Raw genomic sequence first — 15,304 nt, forward strand, 5'->3', positions numbered from 1 at the left:
TGCTGCGGTGTGCGTATCCGCAGACTTGCAGTGCCTTGTCTACCTTGGCTGTACGTTTTTGTACCGGCAGGGAATTCGGAGAGGTGATAACCGGTAGCAAGGGCCAGTGGCTGGCAGAGGCAGGATAAAGAGGAAGAAAGAGGAAGAAAAAGAAAGCAAAGCAGGAAGGTGAAAACAGTGGGGAAGATAAGAGGGACTTGAAATGGGAAATGCGTGATGAGAGGACTTGGGCTTCAACGCCTGACCTGTGGTTTGCATCGTGGCGGCTCTGATTCAATGGCTGATCTGGGATTGCTTAGAGCTTCAGCAACAGAAATAATGTGACAAGCCAGGAATCCTAAATCGAGATCTTAGCTCCTCCTTTGTTGAATGTATGAGAAGCTAACAAGCTGGTAGAGCTCTAGGAAAATACACAGGGGCCAGAATGGCGTGAGTGGGGGCTGAAGCTAGTTTTAGCAGCACCGGTTGCTCCTGGTTAAATGTTTTAGGAATCCAGTCTTTCACAGGGACTGAAGAACAGCTATAGGAGAACTTACAGGTACTTGAGGATGGGAGGGGGAAGGGGGGAGACAGCAGAAGACCTTGTTGTGGTTTTAGTGATGTATTGCTTGTTCTGCTCTGCGCCTGTCTCTTTGGCAGGTGCGTGGTTGGTTGTTAAAGACAGTGAAATTCCATGTAGGCCTAAAGAAAATGAAGAGATCTAGATGAGTTATAAGTGAGGCAGCCTGAGGGAGATGTGCTCGAGAGAGAAGCGACATAATCGTAAGAGATGGTAGTAACTATTTCGGAAGAACTGGGGCTTCCAGCCAGACTGTGAAAGCGTATGGCTTGCGTGCACGTGAGATGGCACTATTCAGAGAGTTCTCTAGCTCTGCTCTGCTGTTCCGTTTTGTATATCCAACTGTCTTTGTGCATTCACAAGTATAAGGCTTTATTGTCCATCCTGGCCTAGAAGGATCACAAGGCCACACATGGGGAAAAAGCTTGTTCTTTGAGTACTGTGAGAGTTTTGAGGTGCTGAATGCTTTGGAAAATCAACTGCTTAAATAATTGCTTGATTGGAAAGTGAATATTGGGGAGGGTCCCCGTGTGCTTAATAGAATTAATGTACTGATACATAATCCAGAACAGGGTAGAGAAGAAGGATAAGTTGGGGCATCAAAGCTTTGCAAATAAAGCTGTGGCTTCTGCATCTCGATTTTTCTGGCCAAGCTCATTCTCCCAGCCAAAAGCATTCAATATTAACATCCCTCCCGGGTTGCTGGATTTAGCAAAGCTCTGGAGTTCCTTCCCCCCCCCCCCTCCTGTCCGCCTGTCAGGCAGTCTGGACTCTTGGAGTGAATTCCTCTGCTTCTGTGTGCAGAGCTTCTGAGAGATGGCTGCCTGCTCTGATGTGATGTCCCTGTCCCCTGCTCCTATTACATGCGTTTTCAGTTTAATAATTGCGTGTGGATGGCAGACTTGATGCCAAAGCCCTGTGCATCCAAAGTCATTTGGTGAAGGAGTCCATTATGATCATGGCTTGCAGTGATAAATTCCCTGTGATGGTGGCAGCTCACAGCAGCCTCTTCTCGTAATGGCATTCTGCTCTTGTTGGCAGGGGTCCCTGGGCAGGGGACACTGCCCTGAAATAGCAGAAATAATGAGAACAACAATAGCTAGACAAGTTTGGGAGACGAAAAAATTATGGAGAAATTTGAGTAATTCCCTTTCTGGGATCGCTCTGTTTAGAGGAACCTGCAAAGGAGATGCTAACCGTGTGTCTTGATGTTCCCAAGGCAAAAGAGAAAAAAAAAAAAGCAATGGACTAACAGAAGAGATGCATTCCTGTGCATGAGGGGCTAAATTAAGTTTTCAGAAGTAGACTGGAGAGATGTACCTGTATTACCTCTGTAATTTCAGGAAAGAGCCTTTTGGAAATTGTTTTTAAGGCATAAAGGGCAGGGGGAGGGGTAGGAGTCGGGCGGAGCACAGTTGACACATGTGAAATAGGAGCAGCTTCCAAATTACGTACTTTGTCAAAATACTCTTCTTTGGTATATTGAATTCATAGGAACTGCACGCTAATGCTTTGAAGGTTTTGTGCCACATTTATGCGAACCTAATTAAAGCAGTACAAGCTGCTTAGCATGGACCAAAATGAGGTAGGGTCCAGTCTTAAGTTTGGTATTTTAAGGATATAGGTATTTGGGTCTACAGTAAAAATCAAGAAAGCTATCCTTAGCGGAAACAGTTTAGTATAACAGGTCAAATACTATTAAGGGAAGATCCTGATATACCAGTACTGTTAGCAGAGACAGCTAGTATGTTCTGCAAGCGATTTATACGGGAAGAAAGAAAGAGTTTCCCAGAGAATGGCTGGAGGAAGGGTTTACGCATGGACCAAAACAATTGATGGAGACCTTGCTTTTCTTTCTCCCTCTCCTTGGTTACTCATGAAGTCAGTCCAGTTGGCTCAGAATCTGTGGTAGTAATCCGCTTTAATTTGTGCGGTCAGGTTTTTTGTTTACAGACGTGAACGTACAGAGCTCTGTATGGCAAATGAAAATGCGGCTTTAATTATCAGGAAATGGTTAATACTGATGAACTCATTAGATGTCAGTCACTTGTAGGGTGTTATGCTGCCTGTTTGCTAATTATTAATTTTAATTGGCTGCTTATCTATTTGTACTGCATAAGTGGTGGGGAGCCAGTGCCACAGACCCGGACCTCAAACTGTGAAGTGCTGTAAAAAGGACAGTCCTGCCTGCCGCGGAGCTAACAATCTGGACTGGCTGGCGTGACGAAAGTGAGAGTCAAGGGCTGTTTACACCGACGTCCGCCGGCACTAGCCTTAGAAACGATAACTTGATTCGGTTAAGCGAACAACGGAGTTCCCTTGCTGACCGTTTTCTGCAGGCTTGTTACCTGATCCCTGTGCAGCGCACGAAAGCGCTGAGGAATTAATCATTTCATCAGCTACTTTGTTTTTTTAAAGACTGTTCTGCGCACAGCTGCAGAGCGAAGCAGGCACACTTTTTTTGCTAACCAATTTATTAAAAGTGTGGATATTTCTTTCACTGGGTTATTTGCAAGTCCCTTGCTCCTCTGTATTTGCCCTTGGCTGCAGTATAACCATAAAACGTTTACTGCAAAGCCATGAAGAATCCATATGTCCATTTGATCTGTCAGGCCACCAAGAAGCCAGGGCTTGTGGGGTAGCATAAGGATATCTGAAGGTGACACATGCTGTCATTTGATGAACAGAGATGCAGAAGGGGATTCTGGCAGCCACTACCTTGGCCTTGACAACTTGTGATGGTGACCAGGTGGGGTGTGTTATCTTAATAGTCTGGAGCTCTTGTGAATTATTTGCTGATAGATGTAAACAGCTGTTATTCTTGGTAATGGAAAGCAATTAGAAACATCTGTACTCTTGGCGATGAGTAATGCCTCCCATCTTCACTGCTCCCAAGTGCCAATTGGAAATAACTACACGGTCAGGATGGGGCTGGCAATTCTACACTGCATTATGGACTGCTGATTAGTACTGAGCTGTGAAGAACAAGAGGTGAAGCTCAACAGAATGAGCCTCTACCTGTGCTTGCTTGCTGTTTGGTTCGCCTCTCAGAAGGAGCAGAGGGAAGTTGCTGTTTTGGTTATGCAGAGAGAAGCAAGGTGCTTAGTACTTCTCTGTCAGTCTTGAGGTAACTTGATCTTCGGGAGCCGTGAAGTGTCACGGCTTCTGGAGCTGTAAGTCAAGATCAAGTCACAGTGGAACGCCGTACCGAGGTACCATTCCGCCGTGCTTTGATGAAACTGCACGTATCATTGTTGCCTCAGCCAGGCGCGTACGGCTAGATTTCGGGGGCTTGCCGACAGCTGGGATGAGGTGGTTGGTTTGGAGGCACTTGATGAGAGAAGCAAAAGAGCTCAGGATCTGGCAGTGGCTGGTAAGGGCTTCTTAGAGAAGTGCCTGATTCTCAGAAGACCCTAGCAACAAACAGTAACTAACGGCAGTCAAGTATTTTGTGCAGGGAAGCTTTTTTGGCTCTTTGGTGACCTCTGAGGTGTATTGTTCAAGTAAACTGGGGTTGGAGTCTTTCAGGTTGTCTTTATTCGTCGATGTAAATTACAGAAAACTCATTACGGTTTCATGTGGCTGAATCACAAAATGTCACACTCGATTTTCCCAATTGGGGCTAAATAAGGAGTATTTAACAAAACAAAAAGTAGGGATAATTTAATATAAAATCCTTAGCTTTCAATTTTTTCATATGTAATTTTTATTCAGTTTTTCATTGGCTCTGGAAAAAATAAGAAGCCAAAAATGCTCCAGAATCTCTATTGATACAATATCTTTTCAGAGTAAAAACTCTTTTCAGTAGGAAGGATCATAAGCAATACTCATAAAGTATTCGTGATGAAAAGTGACTGCCGGAGCTGGGTAAGTTGGCAGCGTTTAGTCTGTGATACGGATGTTTTTTCTACTTGTATCTCACTGTTTGTTTTGTCTCCATTATTTAAAAATAAAACAAAAAAAAAGGGTAAATCAGACAGCATTTTACTCCACTTAACCATTTGTTTACTGCAAAGGTACCTTGTACTTCTTGACAGCCCTTCTCAGCTATTCTTAACAAGACGAGATTTTCCGGAGTCAGAGTACCGTGCATCTCTCTGCCTCACAGAACTTGTTTAGTCAAAAAACAGCAACTAAATTTTTCCTGTCATGTGAATGAAGGCATGGCATAGCATTATAGTCTCTTCTTAAACAAGGGCTGTATACATCTTAATTTGTTTTCTTTCACTGTCACAGGAGTGCACCATTGTGTAATTTCCACATGGTTTTAAAACAAACAAATAAATGATGTATTTCCTAGCTGTAGCATCTCTGGCTCATAAATTACAGGCTGCTTTTGGAACGGAATCAATCCGATTAGCTGTTAAATTGTAGTTTAGAAGTTGAGAAGAAGTATTAGCATGGATGAAAGTTTTTGAAATGGTCAACAGAGGAGTACAGTAGGCTATTTTTCCTTTTCTTGCCCTATTAGTTCGTTCTCACAGGCTCTGTGGGTTAATTCTTGCTTTTCTTCCCCCTCCTCACAAAAAATGAAGAAAAGCAGCGGAGTAATTAACACGTAAGACAGAAAATAAGAAATCCTGTTCTGTGCAGAAGCATTTCATGCTCAGCTGGTTTCATGAGAAGGCCAGGGTGCCAGAACAATAATTAATCTTTTGTAAGAAGAAAAAAAGAGATATCTTAAAGTCAGAAGCATTTTGTGGCTTTATAAGGGAGAGAATGGTGCTGAAACATGTGATACTACCAAAAGGCAGAAGCAGTAGCTGGGTTTTTATGTCCACTTTGTTTGGGGTGGATGGTTGCAGGAACGCGCGTATAAATGTTGCTGGAGCGTGCAGTTACCTTGGTGCTGCTAGCTAGGCCTGACTGATACAGCAGTTGCTTTTCTGTACGTGCCTCGCCTCTCCTCCTGAGGTTGCTGCCGAGGTGGTTATTTCCTAAGCGCTCAGAAGTATTTGAAAGGCCACACTCACAAATTATTATAGAAGAGGTTTATACAGGCAAGCAGTCTAAATTCTAGCTAGAACATGAGCAATTGTTGTCCTCCTTCCCAAAGTGCAACAGGGAGAAAACTGCAGCAAAGCTGTAAGGAGTAAATGGGAAGATGAACAAGGATGGTTCCCTTGTTTTAAAAGTACGCTGCAATAATTCTTTGACTATGCTTTAACAGGAAGGGGCCGGGAACTTGTTTAGTTGGACTTTTCTTGTAGCTCGTATTTGTTTGAAAAGCAGTTCTGTTGAAGGCAGTTAGAGTGTAGGAGGCCTCGTTCAGGGCAATTACAGACCTGCAGCTCATTGTTGTGAATGATTTATTTGAGGCTCCCAGGGGAAAGCAGCGGTGTGGGGAAGTAATCTGTCCATTATGCTTTTTGGGGTCGAGGCAAACCAGGAGAAGTAACTTCTGCATGTTGTGTCTTCACACGTGGCAGGGTGAAATTCCCTTGGCTGCTGTGTGATGTTTTGCAGTGCTGAGCTGACCACGTGGGGATGCTTCATAAAAGGGTGGTCTCTTGGCTTTTGGGGAGTATTGGATCACCTGTGAAGAGGAGGGAAATCTTGAGGTTTTGTCGTCCTTTGGTGCCTCTGAGCTGGGGGGGCGCATAGCTCCTCTCCAGGCCATGTTCCCAACGGTACCTTTAGGCTCCAGCGGGAGCTAGCACACTGACAGTTTGAGGTGTCTTCGTTTTGTAAATAAGTGTTCATGGGAGTGGAGCAGGTGGAGTTGGTCCTTTGGGTAAGCATCTCTGAGCAGCAACCTGTTCATGTTCTTCTGTTAGCCTATGGAGCGCCACAGGCCACGATGTTGCTGTGCCATGATGCGTGTTAATAATGGCTAGAGCGGGTGGGTGCCAGAGAGAGAAGCGTGTGAGGAGGAGCAAACCTTTCTCTAACTATGCAGCTGGCTCTCAGCTGGGTTAGAGAAGTGGGAAAGCTGGGGGGCAATGCTGGGGGAAGAGAGTAACTTGCTTGAATCAGTGTGGCTATCCCAAGTACTGGGTTTTGATCAGTGCTACTGCGAGTTTATGCAAAGTACCTGCTGCTGGATGAAAGATTATGATGGGCTCCAATTGCTGTGTTTTACCTTACAGATGTCATAAAAGGGCATTCTTCAAACCTGTTCATTCCTCCAGTGCTGCTTTTCCAGATGGGAATTACAGAGCAAGATTCAGTGAAATCTGCTTCTGTGTTACTTAACAGAAAGAATTATAGTAACCTTTTCTAATCCTTTCATTTCAGGTTTGATTTACCTGCTATACTTTGATCAGAAATCTGTGTAGTTTTACAGGATTAGGTATTTTCATGTCCAGTTCTGGAATGACTGTAGTATATAAAATGTTCTATGATTATTGTATTTTAAAAGCTAGGATTAACCTGTGATTCTTGATTAAAAAGATACTGTACAGAGACGGGGCGGGGGGGGGGGATGACACGTTTAAATTCTTGCCTAGCTGTGTGTCTCTTCTTGCTTGGAAGAAAGCAAAAATGAAGCGATTTCCCAGGCAGTGAGCTAACAGAGCAAAGAAATTTGGAAATACGGAAGGTAGTGGGTTTTTTTTTTTTTACTTAAACGCTTCTGAATTGCCTTGTAATCCATCTGAACGGTTGGCAGCAACCAGGCCTTTGTTTACTGTGTCCTTGAATATTGGAAGACAGCAGTGCTGAATCTGTGTCTGTGTTGACTTGACGTATGTAGCTCTACTGAGGCTGGGATCAGCCTGCTCTTAGTGACTCCAATATTTAATTGAAAGCCCCTCATTAAGGCTAATACGAATCGGGTTCAGCAAGTAATATCAAAAAGCCAGGGTTTTGCAAGCCATATTTTTCCACCTTGGTGCAAAATGGCAGGAAAAGCAGTTCTGAAACCGTAGGTGCAGGAAAGATGCCATATGGGACAAGATAAAATGCCACTGAAGGTAGGGTGTAAGGATGCCTGCCTCCCATAGCGGGGTGATTGAAGATGTGACTTGGAATGCATGTGGATAGAAGGAGTACTTCCAGAAGACTCATGTGCTGCACAATACTAATAATGTACATGCTTTATTTATACGCATATGTTTATTTTGTATACATATATATTAAAAATGTCTATATTGTACGTAGCGTTGCCTTCAACCTAGTACAGAAGTTTTTGGGCTACCGTATGTATGTTACTTTACTTAAAAATAAAGAATAAATCCACATAGTTTGCTCTTTTTGAGTTTAAATCTGTCTAAAAGTCTCTGTTTCTGCTGCCATCCCCTCCTTGAGTAGGGGGGAGAAGGAATAGTACAGACCTGCTTTGCTTAAGACTAATGCAGGAATTTTGGCTAGGTGGTAGTATGGTGGACATCATGGACTGTGTGAGGGCTGGATTTTGTTCTTGCTCACTCTTCCTTTTTAGCGGAGACTAACTAGCATTTTAGAGGGAGAATTTTTTTGTAGGTTTGTAAAGAGAACAAAGGGCAGTCCTGCCTTCAAGATCAAGCCCCTGCTTAGCGCAGCAGTAAGAAAAGTTGCTCTACCTGGTGATCAGCTTGTTGAGAAAAGGGGTGTGGTGGGTAGTTTTCCCATGAAAAACACCTTTTTTTTCTCAAAGCTGTTGTCTAGATAGTGCTGCCAACCACAGATAAAGGGGTCCTGTTGTGGACGCTGAAGACAAGGGGAATAGCAAGGAATTGCTATTATCCATGCTGGGTAAAAGAAAGATACGGTCCCATTGAATATTTGGGGAGAGGATGGGAATTAAAAGCTGCTGCAGTTACGTGTGGTATCAAATGATATAGTCCTGGCTGAGCTGGAGCATAATGTGCAAAATAAGACCAGAAGTTCCAAATGGCAATTATGAAGCAGTTTGTTTAACTCCCTTGCTTAGGAAATCACGATCAGGATTATGTACTCTCAGGGAAGATTAGCAAAGCTGAGGAATCTCCAGGTTGATAAATAGGAAGATTAGACAGGAACAGTGGGAAAGCTACTTAGTACTCAAGTCTTTGCCCCGAGAGCCGAAAGAAAAGCTTTTAACTGAGCGCATTTGGAATGAACAAGCCTGAAATTGCAAGAAGAGATGGCATAAGGAGGGAAGATGACAGCTGGAACCCAAAGGAGCTTTTAGGTGCTTCTACTTGCCATTGATGGGAACTTAACAGGAAATAATACCGGGAAGAGACAGCTAGCAGTGCACCGTAATTCTGACTGCTTTTGTAACTGAGATTATGTGGCATACTAAGCCGCACGGCAGAAGGCTCTCGTGGTTAGAAGAGAAAGATGAAACCAAACCTGTGCCATGCTGGTAACTGTGGGTACCAAATCGTACAACCCGTACCGCAGATTTAGCAAGAGAAACGTTCATTAATACCGTCTTCGTCATTGTTGATTGAATCGAAACGTTGCCTGGATCTAACCAAAACTGGAGAAGGCTCTGTACAGCGAGCAGGACTCTGTGCAAGCACAAAAGGAAAGACAGTATAAGCATAAGGATGAGTTGAGAGAGATGTAAAAAGCATGTTATTCCTGTTTTAGAACAGGAATTTTTGGGGATCCCAAGAATTGGCGAGTGTTGCGCTGGGGGTCTTTTTAAGACAGACAGTTAAGCTCCTGTGTGTCTCCTTTGAGTTGGAATTTGTCAGAAAATCTGTCCTTTATATAGAGGTATATATGCACGTAGATAGTTAGGAGCTGCTCTGTGACACCCATTAAGGTAGTTCCCTAGCACAGCCTGAGTTCACCCATGTTCATACTCCATTTTGTTTTCTGTTTACGAGGATAGCTTGCTTGCAAGGATGTATGGGGAAGGAGTCTTGATAATGCCTGTGAAAAATAGTATTTCAGCTCAAATGAGAGTTTGGTATTTTCAGATAGTCACAAACAATGCAGTTGGGGAGCTAACGAATGAGAAGGAGAAATAGTTTGTGAGGAGTGAGAGCTGGCTTGGTTTTTTATCATTTCTGGAAAGTTAGTGTATTAGGTGTATTTTTTCAGTTTGGATGGGACTGCTTTCTCCATTATTTGGGGTCAAATTGAAAGCGGACATAGCGAAACATACGAGAAGGGGTTCCTTGCAGTAACTAAAAGATGTTTTATGTGACATTTATAAGAGGACCTGGCTGTACTTGGCTTTCTGCATGCGGTTGTTAAGTGGTTTGAGCGTGTAACTCTACAGCAGTGTCTTCTCCTCGTGTGGAAACTTGCTGAGCATTGCTGAAGCGGACAGAATAAGCGGTTGTTACTGGGGTTTGTGAGCTGTAACCATGGCTCCCCTGCTTGCTTTCAGCTGCCGTGGCTGTCTAGGTGGCTTATTGGGGTGGCTTTGAGCCCTCTTGGTTCTTGTGTTCCCTGAATGGCTGGAACCTCTGGCAGAATTAGTGATGGCGAAGACTCGCATTTTTGCAGGGTACTGTGCATACGTGCTGTGAAAGCTTGCCGTTCGGGAGGGAACGGTGCAGGTCGCAGTAGCCGACGTAGCGAGGAGTGGCCATGGACTTCTTCATTGTACATCAGGGAGGAGATGTATTGGGGCGTCCGTTTATCTGCAGTCTGTTTGCAGAACTGTGCAAATGGAAGGTCTGTTGTTTCTCCCTGAATTTTCTCTTTCTGAAGAGTCTCGTGAGGCAAAGACAAACTTCCCAGCTGGGCTGCAAGAGGAGTTCAGGTGACCCGGAGAAGTCTGTATTCTGCTCCGGCAACCCAGCGTCCCCTCTGTCCCCAGGGCACGCTCCCAGGCTTTGTGCCAGTATTTGCTTTGTTGCCTTGCTGAAGGATGTGCTGGGTCTCTTTGGCTCGGGGATGTCACGAAGGATCTATTTCAGGTCCTGGTCACAGCTGACAAACGGTGCGTTGGGCCAATGAGAAGTGCATCAGAGTAGCCAGGAGATAATTCTCAGATGTATCTTTTCTTAGCTTGGTGAGGAGTTAAAAAACTCTTGGAAGCAACAGGAACACAGGGAGGCTGTAAAACACTGCATAAAACTAATAGAAAACTGATTTCCCACCACTACGTAGATTTCACTTCTGTCTTCCGGGTGATAGAGACCAATAGTCCTTTTGGGAGGAATTCTGTCTCTCCACCTGAATTGCACTCTTTGCTTTTCAGTTTAGACATGTTTTTTTAACTTGTTAATTTAACATCACCAGTGATCCTTGGACACCTGGATGTAGCCAGGTGATAAAATTAGTATCTTGTAAGTCTCATACGTTCTGTATACTCCTGCTGTCAGGAAGTAATGCAGCAGAAACCTAAGAACACTACACTGAATGATACGGCAATCCTGTATCTTCTTGCTGATGATGAGCAGACCAAATATGCCAAGGGAAAATTAAAAAGGAAAGAAATCATTGCAGAATGGGCAGTTGCAAAATGACAGAGGATGAGTAGGAAAAACAAGTGTGAATGTTTGATACCTGATGGTATAGATGGCTATTTTAAAACCTAAATAGGAAGCCTTACTTGCGGCAACTGTTTGATATAGAAAAAATGCGTATAGCTTTATTGTAAAAAAGTAACGAAGTTGGGTACAACGAGTTCGAAGGATAAACAGCAAAAATACGGACAAGGATTTTGACCTTGAATTTTATTGTGGCTGCCTTTGGGTCTTACTGAGTGTAATCTTCTCTTCGTACAAACATTGGTTTGTAAAAATTTCCCGGCTTTGGTTTTTGTCTATCACTTTCTGAAATGATTGTGTGTAATTCAAGGAGAAAACCAGATGCCAGCCCTTTACGGGGAAACCTGCAGTCGTTTGCAGTACTTGTATCTGGAGCCATGTTATAGTATGGCTTCCATACCTAGATACTTCCGGTACGCTTCTCTGTTCTCCTTTATTTGCACCGCTACAAGAGACAAGTGACTTGTCCAGCTGTCCAAAAAAGCCTGGCCGGCTTTTGCCGGATTTGCAATAGTCTCTGCCTAGAATTTGGCACAGGAACGTTCCCGTTATTTGTTCCAATGCTCATTACCTTTCTTTATCACTGCTGCAATTGTCCTGTCTTTTCCCTCCTCTGTGTTCCTTGCAGTCTTCTCTAGATTTGACTAATCCAAATGATTTGGTGTTATCTGCATAGGTCATCACCTCATTTCTCAGCCTCTTTTCTAAATCATGACTAACGACTGTAAATAACTCTGGTCTTAGTGTCTTGGGGCACCTCCTTGTTAATCTTCAGCCATTATATTAATTGACCATTTGATCCTAATCTCTCCCCTGCCCCTCCCTTCATCCCTTTGTCTAACTTGCAGCCAAAATGTCTGTCTGTGCACAACTGCTTAATTCTCCTTGAAGGTCTTATGGGGCACTTGGAGGCTTTTTGGAAGTCCAAAATAAGATGTCATCACATAAGTCTTGATCTTCTGTTTTGATGAAATGCCATTATCTGGCATGATTTTCCACCCTCTGCCCCAGGCTCCTTGACGGTTCATTGCGCTGCTGTGGCTGCTACCGATGGTCATGCTCGCTCCTTTGAGTGACTTGTTGGCTCTCAGGGAGTGGAGGATTGAGGTGGAGGAAAGAACTTTAGGAGAGATGTATGTGGCAGGGGAAGAGGAGGAATAGGGAAAGGGAAATGAGCCCTTTCTTCAGGTTGCTTGCGCAGTATTTCTGTCAGCATGTCACGATGACGTCTCGGAAACAAAAGCAGAAGTGGCAAGTGATTTAAGGCATTCCCAACAGTGATAAAATAAAGAAATTTACACTTTAAGATGACATCCGAGTAGATCAGATTCTCTTCTGTCATTCACTCTTACCATTTCCGTATCAGGCAGGTTTTAAATAATAGCTTTGCCCATTCTCTGCTTTTTACAGTAGCTGTATATTTGGGAAATGGAATGATAAGTTTTGGTTCTTCTTTCTTCTCTCCCTCAGCACCAATATAATAGGCCATGTTTTAAAGCCTAGGATTGCAGGATATCTGCATAAGTAAATATAAATCTTTTTGGCATTTCAATTTTCCCCCTGGAAATCTTGTTTTGATGCTCAAGCGCTACAGATTTCTGGGAGCTTCTTTGGTTATTGCTGCCCTTATGAAAGCAGCTGTTGTGTCAATGCTGTGGGTTTTGTTACTTATCAAGAAGGTAGAGGAATACAGGTGATTGAGGGCATAGCCTGGCTACTTCAATCCATTGCTTATTCAGCTGAGTATTACTGCTGAAATAAATCAACTCCAGGGCAGTTACTCATTCCTGACGGTTGTGCAGCTCGCGACTGTTAGTTAGGTAAATGCTTACTCTCTGTGCGTATGAACCCCGTGTGACAGAACTGTTGAGAAGACCAGCGCGCTTTTCTTGGGTTAAGGCACCACAACTGGTCTGTTTGAGTTCCTGTCTCGCTTGTGTTGTGTTCCAGATGTCCTCTCCTGATCCTGACGGAGGTGGTGATGGAAGTAAGGGAAACAACTGAAAGAAACTCCGCAGAACAAAAAGCAGAGAAAAAATGTTGCGGACTGCGCTGCCCATCTGACGGTCAGGACTGCGCTGCCCGTAGGGCTTAGGACCCATGTTGAGGTGACCTTATACTTAAAAACACAAGTAGAATGTTCTCTCTCCTTGTTTGTTGGCGGTTTACGTCAGACCGGAGGGTCAGGATGGAGCTGATCCCAAAACATGGGACTTGTCTGAATCTGCTTCCTTCACACCGGTGAGCCACTAGGCATTTGTAGATGCATTGTAGATGGTTCTTGGTGGATGAAATGTTACACTAACTTTGTTTCTTCTGCTCTTGGGTCATTGTTGAGGTTTTTTTTGGTGGGGAAATGACAGATAGATGTGAAGACGGGAGACAGATGGATAGACAAAAAGACAGGATCAGATACTAGATGAGTTACAGTTGTAGCCTTAATGCGTGTGCTGTCTTAATGCTGCAATATTAGCACAGCATCAGAGTCCCTCTACATCTGCCCCCCTTCGTCCAACTGTACCGATTTATATGAAAATTAAGATTACAAATTAAAACCAGGCTATCCTGGAGTTTTCCAGTTCATCAGCCATCCAATAAAAATGATGTCGGGCCTGTATGCGTAATTCCCAGAAGATTACTTTGTCCTCACAGCTAAGCTCTGTCCCTGATATAGAAGATCTCTATCTAGTTTTATTGAAATAAGGAACTAACATCATAATCCCAATATTGAGGTATAATCTTCATTATCTCCTGACCCTCTTGAGATTTTTTTTTTTCCTATCACCCTCATTCTATTCTGCTTCAGATTTATTTCATTTATAATCCCTATGTGTTTACCTTTATTCAGATAGGATTATAAACCAAATAAATAAAAAACCTTCCCCCTGCCCTAACATACCCGAACGTACAACAAATAACCTTCGCTTCAGTAATCATTCTCTAATGTGTTAGGCTGAGCTGTTCAGTACGCTGGGCTCGATTCTTGCTTACTCTACAGTTGCTGTTACACCACAGCAGCACTGCCCGAGAGCCCTTGGACAAAGGAGTGTGTTTCCCGGACAGCGGTACGGCCACCCTCCTGTTGGCATTTGCTCGTGCTTTGATCCCCCGTGCTTGCAGGCACGGCGTAAAGAGGACACGGTATAAATGTCAACAGAGGTTGCAGACAGGCAGGCTGGCACGTGTTGGTAGGCTGCTCCTGCTGGGTGTGCCTCCTCTGCTTGGCTTTGTAGTACTTACATTTTATTTCTATGCTGAGTGCAACTCAAAGACAAAGAATTAGAATCACCTGATGTGTTTCTGGTGACTTGGCCAAAAACTCTATTCAGCTGAATACAATGAATGGCTTTTTTTGCCGGAACCTTAATGGCCACGGGCTCTGCCTGGGGCTGTTAACTGCCTTCGCGGTCAGTAAATAACGGTCAAAATGGTTTCTCAGATCATTGCTTGCTTGCTTTTTCTATGTGCGGAGCAGTGTGTCTGTGCTGTACAAAGGGGAAGTGGTAAAGAAAGGAGACCTTTACCTGCCTTCTTTTATTAGTTAAATACGGGGAGCTGTTGCTGTGTAATGTCATGGTCAAGTCTCTTGGATTACATTGGAGGGCTAACACAAAATCCGACTGTGCCGAAAAGGAAGGAAGGCTTTGGGAGACTGAATTCAGTAGTGGTGAGAAAGTCTTAAGGAAACCTCCTTGCTCTTCACTGGAACGTTTACTTTACCTGGAGGAGAGAGGAACCTCCAAAATACCAAGTGCAAGTGGGAAAAGTGTTGATTTGGTGGTGGTTTTTTTTTTTAATTGACACGCTTGGTTTTTTGACAGAATAAAGGGTGATTTTTGTCTTGGAGAGGATCTGGCTCTGAGTCTGTCAAGTTGCTTCCAAGTAACAATTCAAGAAGTCTTAGTATGGCTTGCACTGAGTTGCCTGAATGTTTAAGCGGAGATTTTTCAGAAGCATGCAAGGGACTTAGACATGCAAGCCTGCTTAAATAACCAAGCACTGTAGGCATCCTTTACGAGGCTAAGGAGGAGCTTATTGTACTTCATTTTGCTTCTCAGGTAATCTGTAGAGCTCCAAGTAACCAAGGCTCTTTCCCTGAGCGCAGCGTTTTTTTTTTTTTAACGTGTTTCTGCACAGTTAGCACACAAAACGGGAAGTCCTGGTTAGATAAAAGTCGGTGACAAAGCACCTACTGATGTCACCGGTGCTAGGATCGTTCAGGTGAGTTTAAACGCGTGGCAGTGTGCACTGTACAGCTTCATGACAGGTTGGAATTTTTTCGAGGCTTTTCAGTGGCCTTTCTTTAGGCGCTTAAAGAAAGAGTGGTCATCTGGCTAAGGGCTATGTAGATCGACAGTACGAGTGCGGTTTAGTATGGGAAAAT

General features: G+C 43.8%; 1 long non-coding RNA gene across 2 annotated transcripts in view; it reads left to right on the forward strand.

The window, feature by feature from the left end:
- LOC142082334 (uncharacterized) overlaps window positions 1-15,304 on the forward strand; it is a 221,068-nt gene that overhangs the window by 40,947 nt on the left and 164,817 nt on the right. Inside the window, exon 3 of one of the 2 annotated variants that reach the window (XR_012673673.1) lies at window positions 4,274-4,300. The exons of the other annotated variant lie outside the window; for it this stretch is intronic. This is a non-coding gene — a long non-coding RNA (uncharacterized LOC142082334). Of the gene's footprint in view, window positions 1-4,273; window positions 4,301-15,304 lie in introns of those variants that run through there. 2 annotated transcript variants of the gene reach the window in all.

Source organism: Calonectris borealis, chromosome 4, assembly GCF_964195595.1.
Source record: "Calonectris borealis chromosome 4, bCalBor7.hap1.2, whole genome shotgun sequence".
Taxonomy (NCBI): Eukaryota; Metazoa; Chordata; class Aves; order Procellariiformes; family Procellariidae; genus Calonectris; species Calonectris borealis.